This window comes from Labeo rohita, chromosome 24 (genome assembly GCF_022985175.1).
Source record: "Labeo rohita strain BAU-BD-2019 chromosome 24, IGBB_LRoh.1.0, whole genome shotgun sequence".
Lineage (NCBI taxonomy): Eukaryota > Metazoa > Chordata > Actinopteri > Cypriniformes > Cyprinidae > Labeo > Labeo rohita.
Genome location: NC_066892.1, coordinates 13867793 through 13888337, shown reverse-complemented (window position 1 = coordinate 13888337; position 20545 = coordinate 13867793).

The following is a 20545-nucleotide window of genomic DNA, read 5'->3' as shown; positions in this document are numbered from 1 at the left end:
AGTTATAATAGTATTAATTATATTATACAAGTAATATTTATTTATTTATTTATTTATTCTTTAAAATTTCTTAGCAGAATTATGGGTAATATAGTTCTTAAATCCCATTGTTAAACATGAGTATTTGAAGTACGATTATATTTTCACTCATATATTGTTAGTAAATTTCACAAATATTTAAACAGAAATAATAAGTAAATTGTATATAAATAAATAAATAAATTAATTAATTAATTAAATTAAAATTTTCTTCAAAATTATTGGCAGAATTATGGATAATATAGTTTTTACATTCCATTGTCAAACATGAGTACTTAAAAAAATTCACATATAATTACAAAGAAATGACAAGTAAATTAAACATACAATTTATTTATTTATTTATTCTTAAAATTTCTTTAGAAGAGTTATGGGTAGTATAGTTTTTAAATTCCATTGTTAAAATAAGCTTGAAATGGTAGCACATTACAATAAGTTTCATAAGTTAACATGAACCAAGAATAAACAATACCTTTACAGCATCAGTTAATGTTAATTTCAGCATTCAGTAATACATTATTGAAATCACAAGTTGTGTTTGTTAACATTAGTTAATGCACTGTGAACATGAACAAACAATGAATGACTATATTTTTATTAAACAACATTAACAAAGATTAATAAATAGTGTCATAACTGTATTGTTTATGATTAATAAATGCTGTCATAAAAGTATTGTTCATTGTTCTTTTATGTTATACATTAACTGATGTTAACAAATTACATCTTATTGTAAAGTGTTACCATTGAAAGATATCTAAATATCTGTACATGTTTATCTATGAAATTTGTTTAATTATTTTTTGCACTCTATATGCACTACATATATTGACTGTTCTAAAAAAAATAATAATAATTTAAATCAATATTTCATGCCCATGTATTTATTTATTTGGTAACTAGCCATTATATACATTAAGCACTAAATGCACAAACTTTCTCATAAAATATACCCCAGATAATACTATATTCTATACTGTGTAAGTGTGCGAATTGCAAAGTAACAGGGCATCAAAGTTAAGGAGTGTATATGTAGGTAAAAAGGTCTGTTACACGACACGCATGTGTTTGTATAATCATGTGTTCAGTGTGTGTTTGTGTATTAACATACACACACTAAGTTGTGAGAATAAATAAACACGCCACACAGCCAAGGCTCACGTGGTCATATTATCTCAGAAAAGACAAACTGTTTTTTTCCACTGGTTTGATTCATACTACAACTCACTACGACCCACCACAGCAACATCCCCCCGTCAAATCCACACATGGCTCCAATAAGAAAAGTTATTTTTAGCAGTTTGCAATTTATTCTAGAATCTGATTACAGGTTTTGTATCTGATAGGCGCTCTGGATTTATTTGCATGGAACGTGTATCCATAAACACAAAGCAACAACTTTATGGACTAACACTGTTTACTCAAACACCTCGTCGTCCAAACTGGCCTTCTGTGAGCGCGTGTGGGTTTATGTGTGTATGTCGGTCGTGTTGCTTTTTTACTGTGGAAGCGAGATTGCCGTCATGTCCACAACAGCCCTGTGATTGTGAACGTTTCAAAATGGCGAGCGAGCAAGGCAAACACAGGCACTTTGTGGATACAGTGACTTTGAAGATAAAAAACCCTCACAAAAATAATGTGCGGTCTCTGGAAAGCCAAAAGAGAACCACACACTCACACACACACTGACTCAAACTCTCTCTCTCATTCTCTCCCACTCTTTTTTTTTCATGCACTCTTAAGTGCGCACACACACACACACACTCTCATTAATCTAGGCAGACTCAGGAAACCGCTCCACTGAGCTCAGTAGAGGCCCACAAATGGGGGTTGGGGGGGGATCAAAGCCAAGACAAGAGCAGCAGACTCGCTGAAAAGAAACAGCACAAGGAGAAAATGAGAAGAAAAGAAGGTTTGGAAAAGGAAGAAAAGAGAAAAGAAAATTTTCCTTTGCTCCTCGACTCCGAGAACAAAAGGAGAGAGGATCTTAACCATCCAAACCTAATGAACTAACAGTATGTGCGTGTGTGTGACGGGGGAGAGAGTGTGTTTTTACATCCAAAGTATGAATGAGATGGAGGCGAGTGTGTGTGCGTGTGTGTGTCATCCTTGCGAAAGTATGAGTAAGCTCCATGTGTCGTCAATAAGTTTGGAGGTGTACAAGATTCACTTTAGTTAAAAGCACACTGCAAAATACATTACATGCTTAAAACAAGCGTAAGAAAATATTCACGAAATATATATATATATAATATTTTTAATATAAATATAAATATATATAATATGTATGTAATAATTTGTGTATGTATTTTTTAATATTTAAAGATATGTGTCTGATTCGTATCATATTAGATGCAGATAAATAAATAAATATTAAAAAATAAATACAATATTGTATGTAAATATTTATACATATAAATTTTGTATAGATATGTATATAAAATACATATGATATCTATTTCTAATATGTATGATACATATCATATTAGATGCAAATAAACAAATAAATACTTTTTTTAATAAAATATTGTGTATATATAAATATTGTATACAATATTTTATTTTAAAAAAGGTATTTATTTGCATCATATTTGATATATAATATCATATTAGATGCAAATAAATAAATATATACTTAAAAAACATAGATATTGTGTGTATGTATGTGTATATATATATATATATATATATATACACACACACACACAATATTTGATTTATTTTTTAAAAGGCATTTATTTATTTATGTTGCATTTATATATAAAATGTGATGCAAATTAGACACAAATAAATAAATAAACACTGTATGTAAATACACATACGTAGAGATAAGTATCTGATGCATATCATATTAGATGTAGATATATATATTGTATTGTATTTGTTTTTATATATAGATACGTAATATGTATAGATTCGCGTGTGTGTGTGTGTATATATATATGTACAGATGTGTATAAAATGCATATATGTATAAAAAATGTGTGTGTGTGTGTGTGTGTTTCTAGTATGTATAGATACGTAACTGATACATATAATATTAGACGCAAATATACATATATGTCTTTATATGTATTTATAATATATATAGATACATAATATGTATAGATACATATCAAAATAAATAAATCATTAAAAAAAATTATAAAAAAATAAAATTAAAAATATATGTATACACACAATATTTTATTTATTTTTAATATATTTTAATATATTAATAATTTTTAATATATTAATTTATTTTTTGCATCTAATTTGAGTAAAATTTTATATATAAACACAGATATGCAGAGTATATAATACAAATATGTGTATAAAATATGTATAGATATGTATCTGAAACGTATCGTACTAGACACAAATGAATAAATAAAATAAATTAAAAATAAATAAATAAATAAATATATATATATATATATATGTCTTTATATGTATGTATAATATATTTAGATACATAATATGTATAGATACATATAAAAATAAAAAAATAATTTTTACAAAAAAAAAATGATTATATATATATATATATATATATATATATATATATATATATTTTAAAGGTATTTATTTATTTATTTGTGTCATATTTTATATAATACAAATATGTGTATAAAAATATGTATAGATATGTACCTGATACGTATCATATTACACACAAATGAATAAATAAAATAAAACACACACATATATATATGTATTTATAATATATATAGATACACAATATGTTTAGATACAAATCAAAATAAATAAATCATTTAAAATAATAAATAATATATTATATATATATATAGTATTTTTTTTTAAAGGTATTTATTTATTTTCGTCTAATTTGCATCATATTTTATATATAAAATATGATGTAAATTAGACACAAATAGTATGTATAGATGTATAGAGCATATAATACAAATATTTGTATAAAAATATGTATAGATATGGACCTAAAATGTATCATATTGGACACAAATGAATACATAAAATAACATATATATATATATGTGTGTGTGTGTGTGTGTGTGTGTGTGTGTGTGTGCATAAAATTATAAAAAAAATATAGCTATGTATCTGATACTGAAACAAGTAAACAAATAAGTAATAAATAAATACATTTTTGGAAAAAATAAAATACTACACACACACCCATATATATAGGGTATTAGTTATTTGGAAATACATACATGCATGTGTAATGTATGTATGTATACACACAAGTACACGTTTTCAAGTACATATTCATACACACTTCATCTCTTTTACCCCCTCTCCTTCCACCATACATACACACACTCACAGACACACACTCCCTCTCCTGGGAGCCCTTCAGGGAGGGTCGACAGTCCTTAAGAAAATATTCCCCAAAGCTCTAATTAGAAAAACGATGGTGCTCGTTAATAGTGGCCCCCCGCCTCCCCTTTCCCCCGTCCAACCTGAAAAAAAAAACACAAAACAAAACCCAGAGAAAATCCCGTGGAGCAGAAGGCCTGCTGTTCCAATGACTGGGCCTGGGTCAGAACTCTATTTACCTACCGCAGAACTACCCACCCGTTTCCCGCTCCCTCTCTGCTGATTTCTCTCTCTCTCACTTTTAACACACAAATACGCACACATTCTTTCTTAATCTTCTTCGCTTGTCTCCCTCTGTATTACCCTGTCTCCCTCTCGTTCTCTCGTTCGCCGTTTTAGTGCCCCCCCTGGTAACCTGAGCCCTCGGGCCCGGGAGCCGCATATGTTCCTGCTTAAGAGGCTTGGGCCCAAAAGTGAAACTCAACCCGTGCTGCAATGCCTCCCATTTCTCAAGACTTCATTAAAAATGAGAATAAAAAATGCTGGCGTCTTTTTTCCTACTCCCCTTCGCTCCCCCCTCCTCCTCTCTCTGAGCCTAAAGAAGTTGTAGAGCAAAAAAAAGGGAGTAGAAAACCCAGCCAGGAGATTCTTGCGGCTTGTTTTATTTTCTTCCTGGTCCTGTGCCTGGATCCGTTGGAAAACAGAGAGAGCGAGCGATCGTAGCCAGACTGAATCAGACTGTGTCAGCTTATCTGTGGAGAGATATCTCAATGAATTAACATAGCAAAGTCACTCCTTCCTTTCCTCTAAACCGATGCCTCCTTCTAGTGCCGTACCCCATAACCCAACCAACCATTAGTCTGCCACAGAGGCTCTCATTAAATGTATATATAGTTATAGTCCCAGTGCCGGAGATAGTTCAAGCTGTTTTTCACACACAAAGAATGTGTAATACTCCGATATGAAGTAAGAACAGCCTTCGTTTGCTGAGGTGGATGAGCGGTGCCCAGCGAGATGTTTCCGATTTCCCACGAGCAGAGGCACGAGTGGATAAACATAGTAGATGGAACGCAGAGTCAGAAACATCACATATGTTTCATGTACGTGTGTGTATGTCAGAGACGGTATGAGGACACGATGCCTGTTGAAATATGAACTGAAGAAATTGCAATGCTGTAAGAAAGAAAATACTGCCCTGATTAAAAGAGCAAATCGCAATATTGGAAAAGGCATCTGGTCTTTATAACAATCCTAACTGTAGATGCACGCAACCCACAAGGCAAAAAAACAATTTTCTATCTTAAATATGTAAAAAAAAAAAATATGCAAAATACATATTGTAAACAGTGTGGCTTTAAAAAAGTCAAAAATATTTTAAATTCAACTTTAAAATGTCAATATATATTGCAAAAGGTGCAAGAAAATACAGTTCAGTTTCGAGTTAATGCAGTTTTGAGTTTTTTATGTAATATTTTAATTTAATTAATATTTATTACATATTTTTTATTTAATTTAATATTATATTGCTAAATTTATGTTGTTTCGTTTTCGTTTTTTTTTGAAAAATCCTTTTCTTCAAATTGAAGACATTTTTCGATTAAACATTAAAATGTCAAAATATATTACAAAATATAGTTTTTTCTTAAGTTTATGCAAAATGTATTGTTTAGACATCTTTTGGACAACGTAAATATAAAATACCCTTCAAAAGTTTTGGGGTCAGTAATTTTATTTATTAATTTAATATTTTAATTAAATTAAGATTTATTCCATTATATTTTTAGCATTTTTTAATATTTAATTTTATATTATATTGCTAAATATATATTGTATATGTACAGTGTTGCTTTAAAAATTCTTTTTAAAAATTGAAAACATTGTTCAATTAAAGATTAAAATGTCAAAATATTTGACAAAATGTGCTTTAGGATGCAAGAAAATACAGTTCAGTCTTGAGTTAATGCAAAATGTATTGTTTAGAAATATTTTATATATAATATTTTATAATATTTTAGACAATATAAATAGAAAATACTCTTCAAAAGTATGAGGTCAATGATGTTTTTTATTTAATATTTCAGTTAAATTAATATATATATATTTTTTATATTTAATTTACTATTATATTGCTAAATTTAGGTTGTAAACTGGCTTTAAAAAAATATTTTTTTCAAACTGAAAACATTATTCGATTAAACATTCAAATGTCAAAATATATTACAAAATGTGCTTAAAGGTGCAAGAAAATACAGTTCAGTTTTGAGTTTATGGAATATTTAAATTAAATGAATATTTATTAAATATTTTTTATTTATATGCAAGAAGATACTATTTAGTCTTGAGCTAATGCAAAATGTATTGTTTAGATATCTTTTGGACAAAGTAAATATAAAATACCTTTCAAAAGTTTGGGGTCAGCAATTTTTTATTAATTTAATATTTTAATTAAATTAATATTTATTACATTATATTTTTAAAGCAGTTTTTAATATTTAATTTAATATTATATTGCTAAATTTATGTTGTAAACTGTTGCTTTAAACATTCTTTTTTGAAAACATTGTTCAATTAAACATTAAAATGTCAAAATATTTTACAAAATGTACTTTAAGATGCAAGAAAATACAGTTCAGTCTTGTGTTAATGCAAAATGTATTGTTTAGAAATATTTCAGACAATATAAATAGAAAATACCCTTCAAAAGTATGAGGTCAATGATGTCTTTAATGTTTCAATTAAATTAATATCTTTTTTTTATTATTTTAATATTATATTTCTAAATTTATGTTGGAAACAGTGTGGCTTTAAAATAAAAATCATTTTTCCAAATTGAAAACATTATCGATTAAACATTCAAATGTCAAAATATATTACAAAATGTGCTTAAAGGTGCAAGAAAATACAGTTCAGTGTTGAGTTAATGCAAAATGTATTGTTTAGACATATTTTGGACAACGTAAATACAAAATATCCTTCAAAAGTTTGGGTACAGTAATTTTTTTTATTAATTTAATATGTAAATTATATATTGTAATATTTTGTTTAATATTATATTACTAAATACATGATAGAAACAGTGTGGCTTAATTTTTTTTATCATTACTTATCATTATCAGTTTCTTTTTTTCAAACTGAAAACATTATTCGATTAAACGTTGTACTTTAAGGTACAAGAACATGCAGATCAATCTTGAGTTAATGCAAAACGTATTGTTTACAAATATATTTTGGACCATTTTTAATTTTTAATAATATAAAAAAATTTATTCACCAAGGATGCATTAAATTAATTAAAAGTAATATTATTACTTCAAATATTATTTTAAACAAATGCTGTTCTTTTGAACTGTTTATGTTTTGTACTTGAAAAAAATGAATGATTCAAATAAATTAAGCAGCACAACTGTTTTTAACATTGATAATAATTAGAAATGTTTCTTAAACAACCAAATCAGCTTGATTTTTGAAAAACTGTGACACCGCACAGTAACGATGCTGAAAATTCAGCTTTGCATCACAGAAATAAATTACACTTTAATATATATTAAAATAGAAAACAGTTGTTTTAAATTATAATAATATTTCACTCTATTACTGTTTTTACCATCCAATAACTACAGCCTTTATGAGCATAAAACAATTTACCAACCCCAAATTTTTGAAATAAAGTGTATCTACAACAAAATAAAAAACATATAAAGAAATAAAATCAAGCTCAAATGCCAATGTCAAGCATATGAGTTAAGGGACTGACTAGTCCTTTAGCTATACCATCAAAGCACTTTATTTTAACTACACAGCCAAAACTGTCTTTAATACAGTGGGTGGATCTCTATGGTTCTTCATGAAATCACACCTCAGAAGAGCCAGTGCGGTCATCATGGCTAGCACTATCTATACGCGTATCATTTTTCCCATAGCCCGCCCTCCGCCTGTTTTTCTGTGGTGATGGCTCATTAGGATGTCTCACTTAGGCTGACAGTGTTATTTCTGTGTTTGTAGCTGCTTGTGAGAGGCTCTTTCTGTGGCGTTCGTCTTGTCGGCTGCATGAGGGAGCAAGAGAGAGACGGAGAGGGGGGAAAGGAGTAGAGTGCCTTTCCAGATGTGCTTTTATGGGGCTGTTAAGGTTGGGGGGTGCAGAGTCGGAGCCGGTAAGGGAATAGGAGCCAATTATGGCGCCATGTGTGTACATGTTTGTGTGTGTGTGGAGAACTGGAACAGAAATTACTAGCATAACGCACTCCTGTTTTATAGGCTCAGGTGTATGGAGCATCTGGAATCACAAACAATAAAGAATAAGACATGCAAGTTCCTGCAAAGGTGTGAGTTAGCCTTCATTAGTAGCAACTCAGATGCGTAAAGGCGAGTGTGGTTGATGGTTAATGTGACCAGGGTCTTTTAACCTTGACTGAACCAGCTTCAGTGAATCTACACAGTTAAATAAAGTTCATTTGACGACCAGGCCACATGGAATCTGCGCCCGCAGATTTCCGAACAATCGGAATGCCTGCCATTCCCAAAGTTCCACACATTCCCTTGCATGTTTGTTTATTAAATATTTTGGCTGAATATGCTTTCAGCGAATAATAAAAGTGTAGTAATATCAGCTGCAAGTGTTTTTGGTTAAAATATTTTCTCCTATCAGGTTATAAGTAAGCCATTTGTAAGCTGATTTTCTTAAAAATGTAAGAACTGTGGCTTTGTGGTATTATCAAAATATTACTTTGTTTAAAGGAGAAGTCCACTTCCAAAACAAAGATTCACATATACTGTACTCACCCCATTGTCATCCAAGATGTTCATGTCTTTCTTTCTTCAGTTGTAAGGAAATTATGTTTTTTGAGGAAAACATTCCTGCATTTTTCTATATAATGGACTGATATGGTGCCCCGATTTTGAACTTCCAAATTGCAGTTTAAATGCGGCTTCAAACGATCCCAATGCGGCTGTAAACGATCCTAGGCGAGGAAGAAGGGTCTTATCTAGCGAAATGATTAGTTATTTTCATTTAAAAAAAATACAATTTAAATACTTTTATTCTCAAATGCTCGTCTTGTCTTGCTCTGCCTGAACTCTGTGTATTATGGTTCAAGACAGTTAGGATATGTTGAAAAACTCCAATCGTATTTTCTCCCTCAACTTCCAAAATCATTTCAAAATCATCCTACATCGCTGCAGAAGTACCGACCCAGTCTCTGCAAAGTAAACATGCAAAGAAGATCCAACACCCTTAACCAAAAGGGTAAAACAGCGATATAGGGCGATTTTGAAGTTGAAGGAGAACATGAGATGGGAGTTTTTCGAACTGGAACAAAAACAGTCCAGGCAGAGTGAGACTAGACGAGTGTTTGACATTAAAAAGTATATAAATTGTATTATTTTTATTAAAATAACCAATCGTTAGGCTAGATAAGACCCTTCTTTCTTGGCTGGGATCGTTTACAACTGCATTTAGGATCGTTTGAAGCTGACCAATGACAGATGGGGTGATTTAAAGGGGTCCTATTATGTTCTTTTACAAAGTCTTGATTTTGTTTTGGGGGTGTACTAGAACATACTTTCATGCTTGGTGGTTCGAAAAACACATTATTTACATTACTAAAATACATTTCTCCCAGCCTGGCACATTAGATTAGTTCCGGATTTAATGAAGGCCCAATGTGTTGTGATTGGTTAGTTGTCCCACTGCGTTGCGATTGGCGAACAGCTTAAACGGTATTTCAGTACTGCCACGCCCCTTGTCAAAGAAGCAAGTTCCGTGTACAATTGTTAGCGCAAGCTAGATTAAAGTGATTCTTACGTTTTAAATATGGATATTTTTCTTACAAAAACGCATCGATTCGCTACAGGAGGCCTTTATTAACCCTTAGTAAGTACATGGAACATGTGTAACAAGGACACCTTAAAATAAAGTGTTGCCAAAAGTTTATTTATTAAGCAGTGCTGTCAAATCGATTAATCGCATCCAAAATAAAAGTTTGTTTATATAATATTTGTGTGTACTGTGTTATATATATATATATATATAACATAAATCATATATAAATATGAATATATATATATATATATATATATATATATATATATCTTAAACATATACATGCATGTGTGTGTATTTATATATACATATAAATATACATAGTATAGACACATATATTATATAAAAACAAACTTTTATTTTGAATGTGATTAATCGTAATTAATCGATTTGACAGCACTACTTAATAAATAAACTTTCAGGCAACAATTTATATTATTTTATATTATTAACACATAGTACACACATATATTATGTAAAAATAAACTTTTATTTTGGATGAGATTAATCACGATTAATCAATTTGACAGCACTACTTAACAAATAAACTTTTGGTAACACTATTTTATTTTATTTTATTTAATGTTATTAAAACAGTACACATAATTATGTAAAAATAAACTTTTATTTTGGATGCAATTAATTGCAAATAATTAATTTGACAGCACAACTAAGTACATTTTTGGCAACACTTTATTTTATATTATTAACACATAGTACACACATATCTTATGTAAAAATAAACTTTTATTTTGGATGCAATCAATTGTGATTAATCAATTTTACAGCACTACTTACTAAATAAACTTTTAGTAACACTTTATTTTATTTTATTAACACATATTACACACATATATTATGTAAAAACAAACATTTATTTTGGATGTGATTAATCGCAATTAATCGATTTGACAGCACTACTTAATAAATAAACTTTCAGGCAACAATTTATATTATTTTATATTATTAACACATAGTACACACATATATTATGTAAAAATAAACTTTTATTTTGGATGCAATTAATTGCAAATAATTAATTTGACAGCACTACTAAGTACATTTTTGGCAACACTTTATTTTATATTATTAACACATAGTACACACATATCTTATGTAAAAATAAACTTTTATTTTGGATGCAATCAATTGTGCTTAATCAATTTTACAGCACTACTTACTAAATAAACTTTTAGTAACACTTTATTTTATTTTATTAACACATATTACACACATATATTATGTAAAAACAAACGTTTATTTTGGATGTGATTAATCGCAATTAATCGATTTGACAGCACTACTTAATAAATAAACTTTCAGCAACACTATATTTTATTTTAAGTTATATTATTAACACATAGTACACACACACATATTATGTAAAAACATTACAATTAATCACTTGGACAGCACTATTATTAAGCAAATATATACATTACTATAGGTGACATTTCGCAGATCTATCTGTTGGTCTGTCTGTAAGGCCTACAAAACCAAACTTCAGACTTCTTTAAACTACTTTAAACATTCAAACAAGGCTTTGTCAAGCCACCACTGAAAGTTTACACGTTATTGCAGTTATATGTATTTTTTTTTTGAAGATAAATTTAGCATGGGAATTTAAAATGCATTCTCAATTTCAGTTCCGAACAGCACACAACCCTGATGTCCGTGCATGCGTATGAAGTCATAATCGCATAAATCGATCACATCGCGCATGTATATGCATGTCTGATCTCTTACAAACCCGCATATGTTTCCCGCATGTGTGCAGGTACATTACCGTTTGATCTTTAGATCTGTGAGTGGGTAAGAAATAGTGCTTTGGTCTGTGAAGTATTAGCTTCAGGCATCCATGAAAGAGCGCGCACACATGGCAATAGACGAGCGTTAAACGAGCATGAGAATGTGCATCAGCGGGGCCTGCAGCTTGTTAGTTACGATCGTTAATAGTTGCGTGTTTTACTGGCAATGCCTTCAAAGCGCTGCCACGTCGATTTATCCAGATCTCACCTGCTCTCGGCGAGGAAGAGGAGAAAGATCAAGCAATTCCCCGCAAGCACATGCCACCTTCGGCCCTGACTTTGACACTGAGAGGTATGCGACCCTTTCCCTCTCTCCTCTAAACCCTGAGAGCAGACTGCGGGGTTGCATCAGAACCAGATGTGTCCCCATGAGTGTAAGTATGCGTCTGTGGATTAGGCCGTTGGGCCTTAGTCCACTGGTGCGATGGGGCCAGCGTGACCCTTTGTGACCTCGGAGCCTGCAGCCATGCCGACAGGAAGGGCTCGCAATTGGCTTCAGCTGTGACCCGCCTCCTCGGAGCTCATTAAGACAAACTGTTTTTAAAGGCTATATGGCTTACGCTATCATCAGCACTAACACTCTGCAGCTGAGAGGGTCGGATGGTGGGGGGGTTGGAAAAAGGGAGAACTGAAGTAGTGAAAGGCAAGAAACAGCAGAGAAGAAAAACTAAAAGTGTGATGAAGGAAGAACTGTGCTAAAGTTTAAAGAAGGTGGTGGAAAGTATTTGTCCCAGTTTTAAATAGTATGCAATATTATTTTTAGTGCCTTTCAAATGTTAGTACTGAAATGCCTAATCATATTAACTGAAGTAATTAGTTTACTGTGAGTTACCTGAACAGGACAGAAGTTTCAAAACTGTTCATGCTGCAGTGCATTCTGGGTAATCACAAATGCCACAGCGTGTTATTTGTATGCTGTAGATGCCTGGATTGCAAACATTTTTTTTTCTGGTTCATTTTCAAGTATGCATCTGTACACGCTTTTTCTGCCAAAAATTGCCCGCAGTCCCTTGTGCAAAAGAGAGTTGGAGTTGGCTTTTTCAGTGACACTGAATCTCCTAGCTTTTAAATGTAACATTTAAGATGGAAATTTATTTTAATATGTATAGGCTTCTTTTACAAATATTTAAAAAATCCTTCAAGCTTTTGAATGGTAATATTATATAGTCTACCATTAAAAAGTTTGGGGTCAGTTTAAATGTTTTTATACAGTAAATACAGTCATATTGTGAAATATTATTACAATTTAAAATAACTTTTTTTTAATTTAATATATTTTAAAATGTAATTTATTACTTCAGTCTTCAGTGTCACATGATCTTTCAGAAATTATACTAATATGCTGATTTTCTGCTTAAGAATAATTTCTTATTATTATAAATAAGGCTGGGTTTTGACACAAATTTCACAATTCAGCTTGATTTTGATTCACAAGCTTGTGTTTGGATATACAGTTAAGGTCAAAAGTTTACATACACCTTGCAGAATCTGCAAAATGTTAATTATTTTGATCAAAATAAGAGGGATCTTACAAAATGCATGTTATTTTTTTTTATTTAATACTGACTTGAATAACATATTTCACATAAAAGACATTTATATATAGTCCAGAAGATAAAATAATAGTTGAATTCATAAAAATGACCCTGTTCTAAAGTTTTAACACTGTGTTGTTAGCTAAATGATCCACAGCTGTGTTCTTTTTTTGTTTTGTTTTTTAGTGATAGTTGTTCATGAGCCCCTTGTTTGTCCTGAACAGTTAAACTGCTTGCTGTTCTTCAGAAAAGTCCTTCAGGTCCCACTAATTATTTGGTTTTTCAGTATTTTTGTGTATTTGAACCCTTTTCCAACAATGACTGTATGATTTTGAGATCCATCTTTTTCAAACTGAGGACAACTGAGGGACTCATGTGCAACTATTATAGAAGGTTCAAACGCTCACTGATGCTCCAGAAGGAAAACCGATGCATTAAGAGCCGGGGGTGAAAACTTTTGAACAGAATGAAGATGTGTACATTTTATTATTTTGCCTAAATATCATATTTTTTCATTTAGAACTGCCCTTCAGAAGCTACAGTAGATACTTACATGTTTCCCAGAAGACAAAATAAGTTACCCTGATCTTCAAATCCAAAAGTTTTCACCCCTCAGCTCTTAACGCATTGTTTTTCCTTCTGAAGCATCAGTGAGCGTTTAAACCTTATGTAACTTTTGACCTCAACTGCATATCAGGTACAGTACATGCTAAATTGTCTCACAGAAAAAAAAACAAACTCTTAAATAATGCTGTAAGATATACATGAGTCAGTTGGTACTACATTACTATAAGATTTTTTAAGGTAAATGTGACGATACCTGTCATTGTTTACAAGATGATATATTGACACTGATTGAACAATTACATGAGATAGGATACAGATTTCGGTAAATCGTGCTCTTTCTTTTAACATACCTTCGAATGTTTATTAATATTTATTTAATGCTGAAACTGGTAGTAAAGCGGAGATGATCAGTTCATTTATTGGCATACAGGGATTTACTGTTTGAATACTGTAATAAAATGGACAGAATTTGAAATCTGAGACTTTGTTTCATGTCAAAAGTAACAAAGCACAAAGCTTATTGCGATTAATTGGATGGGATGTGTGCTACAAATGTCTCGTTCATTAACTAAAAACAGGCTAGACTAATCGATTCTTGGGATTTATGAATCAACATCATTTTGTAAAAATGAGAATTGATTAAAATTGAGAAATCAATATTTTTTTTATCCAACCCTAATTATAATATAAATGTTGGAAACAGTTGTGCTGCTTAATATTTTTGTTGATCAGGATTTTTTTGGGTTAAAAGAAAGTTTAAAAAAAAAAACAGTATTTATTTGAAACAGAAATATTTTGTAACATAATAAGTGTCTTTACTTTCAATTTTGCATCTTCTGAATGCAGTTAAACTTTCGAATGGTAGTGTGCATGTATATATATACTTCATGTACACTTAGTCTTCAGCACTAACATTACTGAACACAAGTTACATATTTAAAAAAACAAGTTTCAGTTTTCTTTGGAACATTGTTCAGAAACTGGTTGTAAGGGATCAATGAGCATCAGTACGTGTGAGTATATACTCCTGCCATCACTCCTTTTCTGCTCTGCCATCACTGGGTTTTACCACAAGTTCTCTCTTTCATATGCCTGTCCGTTCATTTTTCCATCCTTTCCAGTTGTCCCTCTCTTTCTCTTTCATCCAGGATGAGAAGCAGCTCCCCTCTGAGCTTATAGAGTGTGTTTTTGGCAGTTTGTGTATGCGAGTGTGTGCGTGTTTGTGAAAGGAAAAAAGAAAGGGAGAAAAAGAGAGAAAGACAGAGAGTTCTGAGTGGAAGAGCCTGCTGTGCTAGATTAATACTGGACGCTCGGAGGGGGGCTTCCCCCATTCATTACTGACTGATGCCCATACCAAATTGATTTATGGAAGCGGCCCTTAATCAATTATGTGTGGAGAGAGAGAAAAGAGAAAAGAATGCAGGGAGAGGGCAATAAGAGAACGCAGAGAGGTAAGATAAAATAAGAGAGGTGAGGAAAAATGGGGCAGGGAGGTGTTGATGTAGTTTGCCCCTGGAGTGCACCATGGTGGGATGTTGAACTAAGCGGTGTGGTTTAGAGCTGGTTAGCTACATTGTGCGGTTGCGACGTGTTGCTGTTTGTGAGGGGATGTTATTTTTCAGAGGAGGCTTGGAGTGTTGTGTTGAGTTTGCTCTGTATAGTGGTTTGCAGTAACTGGCTGTATAAACAGTGCTGAGGATTACACGGATCCCTCCTGAACTGTGTGTTTGTGCATCAAGTGCTCAAGGAAGCCAGTGTCGGTGTGTCACAGGAAGCACTTGAAGCTGCAGGTTTGAGTGGTGTATTTGATGAAGCTCTGTTTACAATTCGACAATTTCGCAATCCAAACTAGGCTTTTCCGAAGGAAATGTGAGCGACTCACCTCACAATTGCGAGTAGTCTCTGAGGTTACTGGTATGAGTGAAAGGAACTGGCACATAGATGGATACTGCAGAGAAAAATGACAAAACAAAAAAACATTATTTCTTTTAATATTTAGTGTTATACAATTAAATAAATTACTTTAATGTAATTAAAGCTGCAAGCAGCGTTGAAACGCCCCTCGCACCCGGACTCACCACCACCTGGTGGCTTTAGGAAAACAGCAAACGGTGGGCAATATGCATTTAAACTGGTAAATATAGAAGGAGTATGTCAAAGTCATTTATATATGCCAAAATTCCTGCTACCAGCTGGTGGCGCTATAACTATAACTGAATATTTTAATGTAGATGTCTTCAGGCCAGCACTTTTATTAAACATATATAGTTTGGTGTAGGTTGAACATGGTATGTTTGAGTTAGTGCAAAGCATGACGTATCTTGTTGACAACAGGTGGCGCTATGATTATAACAGGATATTGGGCTTTAGATGTGTTCAAGCCAGGATTCTTATTGAACAAGTAAACTTCGGGGCAGATCAGACATTGTATTGGCTGAGTTATAACAACTTACTTTTACATGGCGAAACATCGAACTTTGTCAGGCCGCCACGGACACGCCCTTTAACGAAAACTCAAGATCTTCGCAAATTAACATTGCAAAGGCCTTTAGATTAGACTGACCAAATATAATGTTGATGTCATTAAATCTCTGAGGAGTTTGTTGCAGCATAAAACATGCTACTTCCTGTTGCCAGCAGGTGGTGCTATGACAATAACTAAGTATGGGCATGGGCATGTGTTAAGGACCAGATTCTTATCAAACATGTGAATTTTTGGTGCAGATCGGACATTGTATGAATGAAAACTCAAGCTCTTCTGAATTTAACGTCACAATGGGATTTACATTACACTGACCAAATTTGGTGTTCATCTGTTTAAATCTCTAGTAGCAGTTTGTGCCTGAAAATGGCAAAAATGGCACAAAACTTGCAGAGAAAATTAAAAATAACAGACTTCCTGTTGGGTTCTGGACTTCGTACTGGGGCATTTTTTTTTTTTTTGTAGGTACTGGTGTGTTACATGTGTCTACTGAATTTCATTCATGTAAGTAAAACACAGCCTGGGGGGCACTTCTTTGAAATTTTATAGGAGGCGCTATCGAGCCATTTTGCCACACCCACTTCTGAAACCCAGATCAGATGTAAAGTTTACTTTTTGGTAACTAGGGTGGTCTGTAAGGTTACTGCTTTCAAAAGAGCTGGAAGGAATGAAAAAAGTTTGTAGGATTTTCTTTAAAACAATTTTCACTTAAAAATTGCTAGAAAATTTTACAACATGTTAAACCAAATGTGAAATTAAATTTAAAAGTAAGAGTGAAATAGTACTGCAAAATACATATGCCGATACGGTGCTGGAAGTATTTAGAATATACTGCTGCTGCACAAGTAACATATAAAAAAAAACCTGTAGCAGGTGGAGCTGGGGAGGTGGAGGGTTTCAGAGTAACTCTGAAAACGCACTGTGAACTGCTCTAGTGAATACTAACCAGCCATTTAAATGTAAAGCAGCAAGCTTACTGGCTGCGTATGCAACATGAACCAATCAGCTTGTGCCAAGTAGTTTAACGCTGTAAATATCATCAGTTTGCATTAAAGACTCATCAGTCTGCGCCATCTAATGTGTCATGACAGAACTTGGCATTTTTTCAAAGCAATGACAAATTTAGACAAAAATTATGTCATTAATTAGACCTTTGTTCATCTTTGGAACACAAATAAAGATATTTTTGATGAAATCCGAGAGCTTTCTGACCCTGCATAGATAGCAACACAACTGACACGTTCAAAGGTAGGAAGAACATTGTTAAAATAGTCCATGTGACATCAGTGGTTCAACCGTAATGTTATGAAGCTACGAGAATAATTTTTGTGCGCAAAGAAAACAAAACTAACAACTTTATTCAACATTTTCTTCTTTTCTGTATCAGTCGTCAATGTGCGTTCAGGAAAGTACTTTTTTTACAAGCAAAGGAATGCACACACATGCGTCATGGTACTCTTGTGAACGTGCCTCAAAGTCTGACACGGAAGAGAAGAAATCACTGATGTCACATTAAATATTTTAACAGTGCACTTACTACCTTTCTGGACCCTGAACGTAGTAGTTGCATTGCTGTCTATGCAGGATCAGAAGGCTCTTGGATTTCATCAAAAATATCTTAATTTGTTCTGAACAAAGATGAACAAAGGTCTTACAGGTTTGGAACAACATGAGGGTGAGTAATTAATGACAGAATTTAAATTTTTAGGTGATCTTTATCTTTAACATTTTCTTTAAAACTTTATTCTGATCACTTAGAAAAGTTACAGCACACCTTTTCTCAAACAACTGCACAATTTAAGGTATCATTCGTGTCTGTAAGACCAACAGCACAGGACAAGTTCCAAAGCCAAAGTTCGATACCACTCACCCTAAGTATGTGCAATTGTAATAGTGATGCTCACCATCAGAACACTTTACAAAGCTCTTGTCAAGCTAGCTCTGTTGTGCATAATATGATATAGTTATAGGGAGTGTGTGTGTCTGCATTTGTGTGACAGACAGAAAAGTGGAGTGTATGGAGTGTTTTAAAAAGCTCTTGTCATGCTGCTTCTATTGTCTGCTAGAGAGGGCAAGGGGGTGCGTGAGGAGGGGGCCCGTTCACGCTGTGAGCCTGTTTCTCCGGCCTGTCAGAACTCTATCTGAGACTCAGCCGGAACTAATCAACTCCAATAGGCCTCCCCACTACCCACAATGCACCGTGCCTTGCTGGGGGCCGGTCGGTGGGAACACAAGGAATGAGCGTAAAACAACCCCTCCTTCCTCTCACACACTCCTGGTCTACACCCCCTTTTCGCTGGCCCGCACGGCACACAACACTCCCACTGTCTCTCAGTGCTGTAATAATAAACACTTGCAATAATATTTTCACAGCAAGCAAAAGCCGGCCTCAGATCACAGCTCCGCACAGCTGCGGCGGACACTTGCCTGGACACACACGCAAATTCATGCACTCTCACACACACAATCAGATACGTGCACGTAAACTGTACGACATGTGCTTCTGGGTACAAACATTATACAATTAAAACATCTCTGTTTGGTTCAAAATATCTACAGTCCACACTACTGAAAACAATTTGTTTGCTCATGCATTAACATGATTTACAAGACTCATTTATATTAAGAAATTATTACTTACCAAGAGATTTTATAGGACCGCAGTTCACTTTGTCGCTTGTGATTGGTCACTGGGTCTAAAACTTTTATTTTTTATAAGGAAAACTAATACTTTTATGCAGCAAGGACCACATAAATTCATCAAAATTACAGTAAACACATACATAATGTTTAAGAAAGATTTCTATTTTTAATAAATGCTGCCCTTTTTAATTTTCTACTCACCAAAGAATCCGAAAAAAAAAATCACTGTGCGGCCATATTGGAGATACTCAGATGCAAACAACAGTATGGATTGCATGATTAATGTACTACTGAATATGTTGCTCTGCTAATTTATGCTGTCTAAACTACGGTAAAAACGTGTGGAAGCTGCTAAGTAATATAGAGAATGACTTAGTAAGCAGGAAAGTGCTTAATATTTGGACAAACTAAAGATAACAGGTGGTAAAGACACATACGAGCAGTATTATTTAAAATATTATCCTTATATTTCACCTACCTGACTGGAAATTATAAGAACAAACACGAATGTTGTCAAGATTCTTGCCTTGGAAATACTGGTTCAGTTTGGCCAACCACAAACGCCTTTTGTTCCTGTTTTTTTTTGCATTTTTTTTCCATGAGTTGTTATAACTTTTGGCAGTCTGTGGTACTCCAAATGTTTTTCTAGGTTTGACGGATTAGTACAATCCAAAACATGACAATAATTAAGCATTTTCAGCAGCAATAATCAGCAAAATATGCGAGTTTTGTTCGGTTCAGTAGCATTGTTTACGTTCACTGCCGCCAAAATGGCCGACTGATGACGCATCGTGAAAACACTCCTTGCTGACTTCGGAGGCTGCAAAGGCAACTCAAGAAACAGTTTCGGACGGACTTCAGGGGCACCGTAAGGTGAAGTCGTTGCTAGGTTACCTAACGGTTAAGTTGTACATTTTGTAGAAAAACGATCTTAAACAGTTATGTATAAATGATTTAATAATACATAAAGACCTCAGTGTCATTATCAGGTCTGTGCGTCAGAAAAGACGGCAGAGAATGCAATGCTGCCTTCAAAATTCGACCAACAGAAGATACCTCCGGTGACAGGAAGTGGAGCAGAATTTGGACTCGGACGTTCCTTAAAGCCTTCCTGCTTTGGAATGCTGCCTCCGAAGGCAGCACTTTAAAGCTGTCGGACGCAGTAATAAATGTATTTGGAGCAACAAATTATGATTTCTAAAGGATCATGTGACTAAAGACTGAGTATTGATGCTAAAAATTCAGTTTTGCAACACAGAAATAAAGTAAATTGTAAAATATATTCAAACAGAAAAAAACTTTGAAAAATGTAAATAATTTGTCACAGCATTACTGTATTTTTGATCAAATAAATGCATAAAAAAACTAA